Genomic DNA, 14,297 nt, shown 5'->3' on the forward strand with positions numbered 1-14,297 from the left:
GCGAGCTTGAGTTCCCGCAAATCCTTTACGGCTGCTAAAGGCGTACTCTCGTTAACAGCGGTCTACTTTAGAGACGCGGATTGAAATTAAAGATCGTACTGATATCTATAATCAATATTCCTGTAATTTCATTATTAAAAAGAGCGTGTTTGACGTATATCTTGTACAGACCTCGCTTTTCTAATAGTTTTCTGTACTCACGACCCCAGCTATCTAGTAGGTCTAGTCGACCTGCTGCTCGCCTGCTCGCATCGTTCGCTTCGGCGCTTCGGTTTTCCTCCTTTTGAGTTTTATTGCTATTACAGTTATCTAGCTTTTATTTTTCTAGTTTATATTTGATCATCTTTTAATAATGTATTACTAACTGTACGGCATATATTTAATTTTTTTTTGTACATATATATTTCTATATCTTATATATTTTTATATCTATATCTTCTATATCTATATATTTCTATGTCGAACGACGGAGGAGCGTCGACGAGTACGAAGGGGTCACCGCGCGTCCATTTGAGCGTTGACGCGACCGGGCGCTGATTCGGCTTTGGGAGAATCGGCTAGAGGACCTTCGTTGCGCCAACAGGAACGGTGCCGTCTACGCCGAGATCACGGCAGCGTTGGCGGCCCTGGGCTTTTTAACGACCAGGGACCAAGTCCACAGCAAGATCTAGAATCTAAGCAGCACTTATTGGTAAGGAAACCTTCTCACGTTTGGTGTAACCGGCCAGTAGTACGAAGACACACACGGCAAACAGTGCCGATAGGGACGACCGCTAAATTTGCACTGCGCGCAAAGACAGGGCTCGCCTACCCGCAGTGTTTGTCTCGCGTGCGGTGTTTGGCCACCGCTCCTTTGCGTTATCTCGTATGCGTTCTGGGCAGCCGTACTCGTTGCAGCACGGTTCAAAGCTTCACAGCTGACTTGCCATGTTTCATGACCTCCGAGCTTGAAATTGCATAAGACATCGGTACTAAAAAGCTAAACTCACCTAGGAGCAAAATCCGTCTGAATTTACAGAGTGAGTCAAATTGATCGATGGCTGTTTGAAGGGACGGCATAAATCGGTTTCTAAACGTATCAAGCTACAATTTTGCATGAAGGTTGCGGTGAACGTGCATCAAGGGCACAAAAAACTTCACAAGAAACTTACTTGAGTAAACAGTTAAAAATGAAAAACATGAAATCCCTACCCACGGCGACCTAAAGGTGTCTGATTGGCGCAACAGTCGACAGATTTCAGCAGTGCTCTCAGCGTCATCAGCAGTGAAGGCACCGAGTACCGCATTTTTCAGCGTCTGCTCCGGTGATGATAACTCTTGTTGGTGGCTTATTTTGGTTGTTCCCCTCCTCGTTGAGGCGCTTCACACAGCCCAGAGGTTGCCGTCGAAACTCCACCCGGAAGTAGTGGGATCTGTATGCCCTTAATGCACATGTTTCGGCCACCTGTGTACAATCTTAGTTAGATAGTTCAGAAACAAATTTTTGGGGTAAGCAATAACAACACGCAATACCACAGAAGGCCTAACCTGATGCTGAACATTGCGATATGATAAGAAGTAAAAGATGCAGATTTTTATGTGCAGGCACAGTATACATGGTTTGCACTGACATCATACCACTTGCCATTGTGGCCGCTGGTATGTGTGTGTCCCTTCTGCAGCATAAGTTACACACCACTGAGGCTGTTTTTCTCGGCAATAATAAGTAGAACCGGCCACCTGCACAATGCCATGACGTCACATGCAAGCCATGTAAAACAGGTAGCATCACATGTGTGCCGATATTCGATCTGAAAGTGGTTTGCAAAGCGATTTCTGTTAGGTTTTGTGAGTGCTGCATGTACATTTACGGAGTTACATGAATGTGACACTTACAGCTGCCTTAATATGTAGGAAACGTGCCCTGGAAGGCACCACCACAGGATCCGGAAAGCAGACCTGTGTCTGCTTCTTCTCCATCCACAGGTTCATGGGGTCGCTGCCGCTTAACAACAGCAGCCTGGTCGTAGAGAGCTGCTCGGACCGTGCTACGCCTGCAGTAGTGCAGGTCGGCTGGTGATATCAATCTTTCATAAAAATATTTCTGTATTACTGGATATTCGACGGTTCCTGTGTACACCAACTCGTGTTTACAAACAAATCGGCAAGCTCTTATATGAAAAGCAAGTCGTCTGCTTCCGACCTGCCTGTCAAGGACCCTGCGATTCTGCATGAACTAGGACTCGTCCTTCGTCAAATAGAAGATGAAATACTTCAAAGGCTACACTAGCACTTCCAAAGGGTGGCTACTGCCCTTTATGTGCCCTCGTTGAAGGTTCCTAGACGTACCATCAGCACAACAATGGCGACAATACCGAAAGTGGAGCAGGCGGCTGCAGGTCTCTCGCTTGTCGGGTAAGTTTCTCCTCGTGTCATTACTTTGGGAGCTAAGGCTGCTTTATAGAGCAGCCCTATACCCCGTCTTACAATAACAGTGGCAAACTGTGGAGGCTGCGGCTTCCGCGACCTAATAAGTGTCGGAACAAGGCACGTGGCAACTCTCCATAATCGAGGCCACAGAGCCAAGCCTCGTTACCACCGCAGCGACAGCACTGTCCGCGACAGAGTAGTTCTAGGCTTCTTTTACTCTAAGTAGTTTTGCAGTCAGACCCTTCCGTCTGCCACACTACATGACACGGAAGACGAAGACATGTTTCTTTTCAGCGATACTTAATACGGAAGAACACTTTCCCGTGAACAATATGGCTTTTGATCGATATGTAAACGATTGCAGCCGTGTAATCCACCGCTTCCGCTCAAACATCGCACTGGACCCTGGCATTAGCACCCGGAACAGATCCGCTAGTAAATTGAACGTATGGTTGTCTCGTGAACTGATTCCGAAGAGCTCACTACTCTAGCGGACGGCAGTGTTGCGCTGGTAAATGTTAACTCGAAGTTAGTTGGTCTTGCAGCAAACGACTCTTGGTCAGCAGATGACAGCCAGTTCCTGCAGGTCTTGAATTTGGGGCAGTGACATGAACGCTCCCATGACATAGTGTCACATGCCTCGCTCCAACGCAGTTATTGGGTCGCAGGAGCCGTAGCCTGCACAGTTTGCTAAGTTATCGTGAAACGGAGTATAGGCAAATCCAGTGCTGTGACTGGTAGGCTTCTGGCCAAAGGTGGTGGCCAGGTCGTATTCAGCGAGCAGTTGGTGGATGGGTGTCCGTTCATTGGATATAGTTAAGGAAGGAGTCGGAGAGGCCAAAGATGACAGCAGGTTCCTCATGCCCATGCGTCCGGAAATGATGGTGCATCTGTTCAATGGTGTCACATGCCTCACGCAAATGCACTTGTGGAATCACGGGGGTTGTAGCTTCCACAGTTTGCCAAGCTGTTGTGAAATGGATTATAATACCTGAATTGTGGTTTTATATGAAAATCTGATTGTATGAAAATTTTCTCAGTTGCTTGCAGGTTTGCAGGATGGAGACGTAGAGGATGGCAAGATGTTTGAGGAGCCACCTATGGACATGGGAGACGACCCACATGACGTCACAGCCGCCGGAGTCAGCTTTGAGCACCGGACTTGAGCGGGTACAGAGGCGGAAGCTTGACTGTGAGCTCAAGGAAAGCCAGCACCAGGAGCACCAGCTGCGCTGCAAGCACCTCTGTAAGCAACAGCATGTCCGTGCCAGCGAGGGCGCCTCCGAGAAAGAGGACACAGCACCCTTATACTGCCCTCATTAAGGCGGCAATTGAGGAGCAGAAGCTCCTCTGTCTGAGCTTCGAAGCCGCTCGGGCGAAGGAATTTGAGCTCCGGGAGCGGGAGCTCAAAAGGACAAAGAGGCTTAAAAAAACACTAACACCCCCACGTTTTTTTTGTTTTGTTTTTTTACCAGGCGAGTTATTATGGTGTCAGAAGACTACCCAATTAATATTTTTCTGCCGCGTCACATACATTTTTAATAAAGTAAAACAACGACACTGCTCGAATCTGAAACTGGACTGGGCAGGAAAGAGAAATATAGAGGAGGAGGGTTGGTGAAAGTCACGTGGCTGTGCAGGTTTTTTTTTTCAATCAACGTATTTGGAAATTTTTAGAAGCCCCAAAAATGGGTATCATATTTTTTTTCTGTTTTTAATATTGTGTGTGTCTGCCTTCGATGACCCACGGCCTTGGTTATATTTGGTGGTTGTGTCTAAACCACAGAAAACGGCACGTGACCGCGAAGAACGTGAGCGCTACTCAGACCGGACAGTTGTTGATCAGGAATTTTCGGACGAAAAAAACAAGTATTTCAAGCCTCAGATTGTGTCCTGGGTAGTTGGGCTCTTAAATGTCATGTACAAATAAAAACCTTGGCGAGCCTAAATACCCTGTCAGTTTCCTTTTAAGAAGCAGTTGCTTTTGTTGAATCCTCCTTCTCGAAGTCACTCGAAAAGTCTACAAGGGGGTATTTTTCTCCCCTCCCTTGGTGAAAAGTAGTTCAAAATGAGTATACTGAATGTATACTAATAGCGAACTTAGGGTATATACTGAAATCGTACTGGTTTCACACCTTTATGAAACAGTACCCCAAGTACATATGTAGTATACCATAAGTGCACCTCGAGTGTACATCTAGCAGTGTACATTTAGTACACTACATGAATACTTTTAGTGTACTAAATATACGCTACCAGACCAGGACACATATACGGGGTGTCCCAGACAACTTGCACCAAACTTTAAAAATAAACCGGGGCGTTCTGCGGGAGTGAAATCAACTTTACGCTGTTAGCAAGTCTCTTGCGAAAGTGCACGATTTTTTTTTAGTGCGCCTAGTTATTTAATTAAGACTAACAAGCTAACTTTTGAAACCTTCGTTTCAAAGCCGAGGCAGCGGCGTACCGACTTGTCTTTGGGTGGGGGGGGGGGGGAGGGGAACCAAATTTCCCTTCTCCCCTGCCCGCCAGGGCCGGGATGCGGTGCCCTTGCTAACCCTTGGGCGCCGCCGGCCAGTGTTTGCCCTGCCCAGTGGCGGCTGTTCCGGGGGGGGGGGGGGGGGGGGGGGGGGGGGGGGCAAAGGGGCAAAACACATACCTTGCCCCCCCACTCTGAGAGCTGGGGGGGGGGGGGGGGGCAAGTGCCCCTCTTGCCCTCCCTCCCGGTTGGTACGCCCATGAGCCGAGGTGTGAATTGGAAAGTTGTAGAGCGCATTAAGAAACACTCAATTAAACTATTTTCAACAAGGTGCACTTTGCATGCTCCTTTTTCCTAGCCTCCAAAAAACGCCCGCGACATACAAAAAATACGGCGTGACAACTCGTTTCCCCAATCACGGCGCGCAGCGAATGTGCGTTCTTTCAAGGCCGGAAAAAAAGCACGAAAACGTATGATGCTGCAAACACTTTAATTGGGTGTTTCTCAATGCGCATGGAACTTTACAATTGACATCTTGGCCCTCAAAAAATATTTGAAAGGTTAGCTCATTAGTCTTAGTTATTTAGATAACCAGGCGCATTAAAAAAAAAATCTGTGCACTTCCGCAAGCCGCTAACTAACGACAGTTGATTTCACTCGTGCAGAGCGCTCCGGTGTTTTCTTAAGTATGGCGCAAGTTAATCAGGGACACCGGGTATGTCGGGCGTACTGAATGGAAAGAATGGTCTCAAACTGGCCAGAAAAATCGGCGCCTGCATTTAAAAAGTTTATTTTTCAAAGGTGTTTTTTTGAACGGCTGGATTCCAACTTGTGAAATTTTATGACATATAGCTCCATTCTCGTGAAATGTTAAGAAACACCGTTGACAACTTAATTGATGATAATGCAGAGGCGCCTCCATCGGGAGAGGCAATCTTAAAAATGAGTCAGAAAATTTACGAGGAAAGTCTTGGCAGCTCTATTTCCAAACATTTCTCGTCAAAATAACGTAAATCATGTTATGAAATTATGTGGGAAAAGGTGTAAAAAAAAAAAAAGAGGCACCGCATTTTTAAGTTGCGACCATAGACGTCAAAATGACAATGGAATCATTTCCAAATCTTCCCTCATGAAAATAATGCATTGCCGTTTTCCAGCATTGACTAAGAGAGTCGTCATTTTGATTTGCGGCTATGCACGTGAACATTACGAGGACCACTTTGGCAGCTGTATTTCCAAACATTCCTCGTGAAAATGAAGTACCAGCGTCTTCTGAAACTGTGTGAGAAAAGCCATGAAGAAAAGGTGCATTGCATGTTTCAACAGAAAGTATGTATGTGTAGGATACAAACATTATGATCAGTGTACTTCGCGTAATTGGTAAGACAGAAATTGAAATCCTACTTATCACTTTATTCAAGTTTCCGAGCCTGCCTCACTGTACACTCTCCTTTGTGATGATGGTGTGCCATTACATCCTGCGTAAAAAGAGAAAAGTACCCTATGGCCACCTTATGACATAACATCACATAACTCGCTCAAAGGACCACTCAGTGACGAAGGCAAGATAGTAACAACTTCCTCCTGACACAAGGGCAAGGGAAATCGGAAAATAGCAATTCTGAAAGCCTGATATGTCAGACATTGGTGGTGTGCCTTCCTTGCATGCCCAGGGCTGTGCTACAGGTGATGGTGTTAATTCCAGAGCACAACATTTATTACCTCAAATTTTAGCCACAATAAAGAAAATGGGTCACAAACAATAGCCTTTTTCAAATTCAAGGTTGAAGCTGCTACATCTTAAGCACATATGGATTGATGAAAACCACAACGAAAACATCCGAGAATGGCCATTTTTCAGGGCTGTACTAATATTAAAATTTTATTTTAGAAGTTTAGTATATTACGGTATTTAATATTGGTTTCAAGATTAGTGGACTACTGTAAACGACTTAATTTTTGCGAAGGCTTAGTTTTTGCGAGTTTATCGAAATTGCTTAAAATTGGTCATGCAAAAAAGTAATCTCATGAATACGAATGCATTGAACATTACTCCTGATTGCGAAATTTTGTTCCTGCAAAGTATTCCCAACACTAGCACGTCATAAAATGTATGAAAAATTGAGCTCGTGAAAATAAAGTCGGTTATGCCATTCAAACCTTTCAAAGCCCTCGCAAAGTCACCATTGCGATGGATTTGCTTTGTTCAGTGCGCTTCTCCGCATGTGCCAGTGCGCTGCAGTGACTAGTTCTGAATGAAATCCCAAGAATAAGACATTTGAACGTAGGACATACACACTTCTTGATAAAATAAAATCTCAAAATTTTCACACTGAATGGCTTCCCAGGAGACTTCTCGGGTCCGCATGCACTGTTAGTCCGCAACAAGCAGGCTCTCTTGGGATGACAAGAAAAAACCCAGCGCCCTGAACGCTGTTCGAACCAGCACTCGGGAGAGTCGAAAAGCCCGTCAAGCGTCCCCTATCGGGACAGGCCGTTTACTTACAGTGGCTTCATACCTGTCTGCTCGATGCATCATCCAGCCGCCCATAATAGAGATCAGTGGGTGGACGTCACATTTACTCTTATAATGCAGTTCCTTGCAAGTTCCCATAGGATGCAACCTGCTAGCCAATCTGAGTCAGGCCTGCAGCCATGCGGGAAATGTCAATTCCACTCTTTTAGACGTAGACACCCACAATGTGCGTGTACCTGAAAGAAGCCCTAACACAAAGGAAAGAAAATGATTGGCCCTTTTTGAATGCACCCTTTTCTTTTGATGAGAACATACATACAAGTCGCACGCCATTACACATCTGGTGGTACGGCTTAATTTATGATCAGCACTTTTTTTTTATATAACTTCGAGCTTTAAAAAAAAGCTTCAATATAATGGGTCGGACATAAATGATTGCTTTGAACTATCCTATACATTTGCACATTACCTGATATCATAAAAGCACTAGAGCAGGGTAGGACTGTACTGCATCAATTACAAATTTGTAACCCATTAAAAGGTGGCATTTATTTAATTTATTACTATTGGCTATTATTTTTTGACAAATAATGACTGGGCGAGTTGGTGCCTTAATAGTCGTTCAACTCCATTGAATATTTAGGTCCTTTTCGCATTTTTTCATGCTTTTGCTTTTTTTAACTGTTCTGCTTTTTGTAGCGGCTTTCGCCGCCACTAAAAACGTGACATCCAAGCTCACTTTATTTACATCACACAATCGTAAAATTGGAAAGCGTGCCACTTCGGCATCAGCAAAGAGACCGCGCGTCTCTGCGGCACAGGCATCAGCACAGGCAAGAAACCATGCTGCTCGCTCTTGTAACGTTTGTTTTTCTCGCTCCCGCTTTATGAAAAAAATCGTTGGCGAGAGGCTTTTGGGACCACACGTCAGAACTAACATGACCTGTGATTGTTTGAACTGCCGTCAGACTGCACTTGAACACACCGCAAAAGCATCGTCGGACGAGCGTCGTAGGACGGCGCCTAGAACAGGCCCTCGGCTGGGTCTCGGTTCCCCCGCACGAGAATCTTCTTCACTCTGCGGAGAGAGCCATAAATATTGAAGATACGCTCTTTTCAAATAACGAAATAACACTGGGTAGAGCATAGTTAGAATCAAGCATAGCTTAGCAAGCACACGGTACACGACAAAGTTTGAAACAGCGGCGCGCTTCGCAGAAACAAAGAAACTTCCTCACCGGCGCCTGCATCAGTCGGGACTCACTGTCCGCCACTTGCGTTGGTAAGACGCAGCGTCTCCCAGGTCTCAGTAATCGCTTGCTATTTTAGAACTCGGTATTCGAAAGTAAGATGTCTAAAATATCCGCTAAAACGGCTGAAACGTAAAAAAGAAGCGATGCTCGAAGCCTCCAGAACTCCAACGGCGGCCGAACGGAAGTTGATTGCAATAACGATTGTCTTGCGCAGTTTTGAAAAGTCTCTTTTATTGTTCTTTGTTTTTTGAAGACAAAACTAAGCAAATCAATATATATTAATAAGGATAAATTGCTATCTCAAGCAATTTCGCCTTCGTCGCCAAGGCTATTCTGATTCATCTGCGCATGCTTGCACTTCTGGGATTTCGCCTTTTCTGGAATGCTCGGCTCTCGCGGCAAATAAATAATGACTGCAACCCCGTATTTTTAAACAATGAACGTGCCCGTCTTTTTTGACGAGGGAAAGACAAGTAAAATTTACGTCGATTTTTTTTACAGTGCGGAACTCTCGATCGGCTGTGCTATAGCGTGTTCGTTGTTATAATTGTCAAGCTCTTTTCACTTGAATTGAGCTGTCTTAGAGTTTTGCAAGTTAAATCTACACCATGAAACACTTTCGGTGAAAGCTTGAGGTTGTTACATGAAGGCGCCGATTTCTCCAGCCAATTACAGAGCAAGCTTCCATTCATAACACCACCTCGCTTATGTGTTCAGAAGTTGATTTGCGCTGCACGTGACTATGCAAGGTGGAGCATCTTATGTCCCCATTATTAGCCGTGGTTTACTTTGCCTCCTGTCCTTTTGCTTGCTGTGTATGCAGATATCTGAAACAGCGTATAGTGCGCTGAGACATGCATGCATTACAAACACACTGGATAATCCTGCAAACGTTATTTGTCTACTAGCCTATGAGGCAGCACGCAAGTGTCGGTGAACTTTGCAAACAAAGACATGAGTGTAAACGTAATGTGTTCACGATCAGTGCCAGCAACAAGAACAACTTCTTTATTTTTGAGCGCGCGCTCCTTTTGTCTTTTCGCGTGCACGCAGTGTTGCTCCCGCTAGCATATGGTACATCCCCCTTTCTTTGAAGGAACAAAGTTATACAAAAGAACCACAAGCAGCGCGTGAAGCGGGCTGTACCGGCTGTACTCGTTTAGATTAGTTCTGACTGTTGGAAGCCTTTTATATAGCCCAGGCGTTGTGGTAGCCTTCTAGGTCTCTTGGACTGAGGTCCTGCTCCTGACGACACCTGCCCAAGGACGGGTAAAGTTGGTGGGTGAGGCGACGCCTGGTTTCGAGGAGTCTCTGGTGGTGAGGTGGGGCTGTGATCCACCTCTTGATGGTGGCAAGCAATCGTCGTTGTCGTCCTCTGAGTCGCTGTCATTGATGGAGATAGAGAATCCTTCCGGTGTCTTTCGGAGACGCTGTCGGTTACGGCGGAGAATCCGGCCGTCCTCGGAAGCACCGTGTATGACCTTGGGGCCAACAAGCCTTGTACTTGTGCTTTACGCTCTCATCGCCCGTTTTTAAGGATTCGCACGATGTCTCCCTGCTGAAGAGGAGCTAGCTCTCTTCCTTTCGTCTCGTTCTGGACGTGCTTTCTGACCAGAGAGGCGGGAGACGTGGTGAAGTCGGGAAGTAGGGTTCGTAGTTCTCGGCCCATCAGTAGTTCTGCGGGTGAGCGGCCATCTTCAAGGGGAGCTGCCCGGTATTTGAGGAGGCCCAACCAAAAATCTTATTTGGCACACTCCGTTTTGCGTAGTAGACGCTTGACAGCTTGTACACCTTTTTCAGCCACACCGTTAGACCTTGGAAATATTGGACTTGAAACAGTATGCCGAAAATCATAACGAAAATCATAACGAAAATCATAACTTAAATTCTTTCGAGGAAAATTGTGGGCCCCCATCCGTGCAAACTTCTAGGGGTAAACAATAGCGGGCCAATATTCGAGCTAACTTGTCAATGACCACCTTTGCTGTGGTTCCTCGAAGGCGTTCCATTTCTGGAAAATTTGAATAGGCGTCCTACACAGCCAAGTAGTGTTTACCGGAGTGTTGGAAGAGATCTGCAGCTACCCTGAACCAGGGATGGTTGGGAACGGTGCGGATAGAGAGAGGCTCGTCTGGCTGTCGGTAGGTAAACTTCTTGCAAGTTTCACATATGTCGATGAAAGCGGTAATATCGGTGGTCATTGCTGGCCAATACATCAATCTTCGGGCCTTGGACAAGCATTTACCCAGCCCCAGGTGGCCCTGATGTAGTCGTTTCAGCATCTCTCTTCGCATAGCTGTCGGAATGACTACTTTCTTTCCTTTTAGCAGTACTCCGCTAACCACCGAAAGTTCTGGTGTAAACTGCTTCAGCTCACCTTCCACAGGCTTCGATGATTGGAGGCTGGTGATGACTCGCTGGAGAGCGGAATCGCTGACTGTCGCCTCCTGTAGGCGAGCTAGTGTGCCTTGGCCCACTACCTCAGATAGGACGCCCACCGCATGCACTTCTACATCCGTCGTGGCCTCTCCCTGTGATGGATCTGATGGAATCCTCGATAAAGTGTCAGCAACCACCAACTTATTACCGGGAACAAACTGCAACTCGAAATCATACTTCAGTAGTCGTAAAAATAGTCGTTGGAGACAAGGAGGCATGTCTCCTATTTCTTTTTTTTGAAATGGCCAACAGCGGATGATGGTCTGTTTCGATGGTGATATGTTTTCCCAGTACATAGCGTTAAACTTTTCGCAACCGAAGGCTATGCCCAAGGCCTCTTTTTCAATCTGAGCATACCGGCGTTCAGTATCAGTGAGCACCCGAGACGCGTAGTCTACCGCACGCCAGTCCATTCCATGCTGTTGAAGCAACGCAGCGCCTAGAGCAAATGCGGACGCATCAGTTGACGAATTGCTGGGCAACTCGGGATCATATATCGTTAGAACTGGGGTCTGCGTCAGCATTTTTTTTAGTTGCTTCCACTAACGATCATGTATGCTGGTTCATTCAAAAATGGTGTCGTTCCTAACTAGACTGCGTAGGGCCTCCGTTTGAGACGACAGGTGTGGTAAGTATTTCCCGAAGTAGTTCACCGCACCAAGGAGGCGTTGAACTTCCTTTTCTGTCATTGGAGTAGGGTGCCGTGCAACGCAGCTTATCAAGTCTGGGTTCGGTTCAATTCCGTTGGAACTGATTCTGTCACCAAGAAAGTTTATTTCTTCTTGGCCAAAGGTGCATTTGTCCGCATTCAGCGTCAGTCCCTCAGCTTGGGCTGTTGCCAACGCCTGGCGAAGCCTTTTGTCATGTTCTTCTCGTGTGGCGCCCCACACCAGTACATAATCTATGTACACACGCACACCAGGAAGATCGTCAAATATCTGGCTCATTGTGCTCTGAAATATTTCCGGAGCTGAAGCGATTCCGAAGGGTAGTCTTAGATATCGGTAACGACCAAACGGACTGCTGAACCTGCAAATCTCCGAGGTCTGTTCATCAAGCGGAATCTGATGAAATCCGCTGTTAGCGTTAAGGCGACTGAAATACTTGGCACGCGCTAGCTCGCTCTCGATTTCCTCGCGCCGTGGGAGCTAAAAATGTTCTCTTTTCAGTGCCCGATTCACATTCCGAGGGTCCAATTTGCCATTTTTTTTTTTCGTGCGATGACTAAGGGACTCACCCAGTCGGAGGGTTTCTTAACCTTTGCGATAATGCCTGCGGCCTCCATGCGTTCCAGTTCTTTCTTGAGAGGTTCCCTAAGTGTGCGCGGCACTCTTCTGGCGGGCTGGACCACTGGTACGACGTCATCTCGGAGTACCATCTTGTACTTCCATCGTGTCTTGCCAATACCAGAGAACAGTCCCGGGAATTCCGACTCTATGTTTGGGTTGGAGGCCTTGTTCTCCACTGAACTTACTCGGTTCACGAGGCCCAGTTGCTCGCATGCACGGAGACCTAGAATAGCTTGGTTCCTTTTCACCACGAAGAAATCGAGCTGCACTGGTCGCTTGTTGAGCTGCAACGACAGACAAACCTTAGCACTGTGTTGAATTTTGCCGCCCCCGTAGTGGCGAAGAATGCTTCTGGTTGGACGGGGTTTCTGCTTCGTCCTGAGCTTCTCAAACAACGCTCTGGGCAATAAGTTTGCCTGCGCTCCCGTGTCGACTTTGATTTTCACCGCGGTTCCCTCGATGCGCGTGGCGACAATCCAGTCGCGATTGGAGGAAGAACGCTCGTTCCCGGTCGCCAAATTTTCAAGAACGTCGAAGTCACCATCGGTTTCGTTCCCTTCGGCCACGTCGTCAACCGGTGACCTCTTACTCCTACAGCAGACTGCGAAGTGATTCGTTTTTTTATTACTTATATTTATATATTGAAAACGCTTTCTTATTTGCCGACGTCTCAACCGAAGCTCGACCTGTTCAAAACCAAAGAAAGAAGAATATCGAGCCAAACCTTCTTTATTATTTAATTATCACCTTACTGTTACAACTATGCTTTGCTACTCTGTGGCGGTATATGTCGGTGTGATAAGATAGACATAAATCAATTCTTATTCTAGTTTTGGCTAGATGTTTGATGACATGCGCACTTGGCGCATGTCTTTCAATACGCGGGGCACTTCCTCGGCGGATGAAATAAATGACAATAAGTGCATCTTCTCTGCTGTGGGAACCACGTGTTCCCCGCATCCCTATCTAGGCCTAGCTCAGGCACGCCGTGGCGCGTCGCCACGTGGGGGCGCGTCCCGGATGCGAGGGCGAAGCCGTATTCCCTGGTGAAAGGCTTTCCCTCGCCCTTCTCGGGTGATTTGCCTAAGGCACATCCCTCGGGATCATGACTTGGACGCGTCTGCCCCTCCTGAGAGCCCACCTACATCCGACCCACCCCGGATGCGTCCATTCCCGCAGGCTATATAAGACGGCCCTAATCCAACAGGCGGGACTCTCGCTGGGGGAGGCTCTGCTCGACGGAGCTTTCATATCCTTATCTGATCCTCCCCCTCCGTGATACTGTCAATAGCGGCAGCGCGGACTCCGACTGGCGATCCTGTCAAAAGAGACAGCGCCGTCATTTCCACCATTGTTGGCCCTCGGGCAAGCGTGTGGCATTGTCGTGAAATAAACACGTCTTTCTCCGGACCCAAGGAACCATCTGTGTTTCTAAATGGTACCCCCATAAAAGGGGAAACCCACACAGCTCACGCTGCTTGGCTTGTCCTTGTTGAACGGGGTCAATTTTCAGTTTCGTCATCCCACTATTTGTTCTGTGCTTCGACACGCTCCTCAGCCTTGCAGCACTCTACTGCTACTTCTAGGCAGACTTGTACACATTACTGAAAAGTAGTAAGGGATTACACTTACAATTACTCGAGGCTAAATTGTAATTTATTACAATTACAATTACCCTCCCATGAAAGTAAGTGACCGTTACCCCAAAAAGTAATCCATTACTTTCGTGGCGTTACTTTCAACATTATTGTCCTCAAGTAAGAAACAAAGGGAATAGGGTTATTCAAGTTCTTATTGTTGCAACGTGTTCCATTTAATGACCTTGAGTATGTTGAGCAACAGCTGGCTCTCGAAAGTCTCGTCAGACATTTTGCGTCATTCCTTAAAGAAGACGGCGACTACTACGTTGAACACGTTCTGAACTGAGGCACTGGATGGGAGTGCCATATTGT

The 14,297-nt window shown here is 46.7% G+C and overlaps 1 pseudogene; it reads left to right on the forward strand.

Moving 5' to 3' along the window:
• Nucleotides 1-480: 480 nt before the first annotated feature.
• LOC115332707 lies at nucleotides 481-9,780 on the forward strand (annotated as a pseudogene).
• The last annotated feature ends 4,517 nt before the right edge of the window (nucleotides 9,781-14,297 follow it).

The sequence above is a fragment of the Ixodes scapularis genome, unplaced genomic scaffold, assembly GCF_016920785.2.
Source record: "Ixodes scapularis isolate PalLabHiFi unplaced genomic scaffold, ASM1692078v2 PGA_scaffold1__304_contigs__length_218370807, whole genome shotgun sequence".
Taxonomy (NCBI): Eukaryota; Metazoa; Arthropoda; class Arachnida; order Ixodida; family Ixodidae; genus Ixodes; species Ixodes scapularis.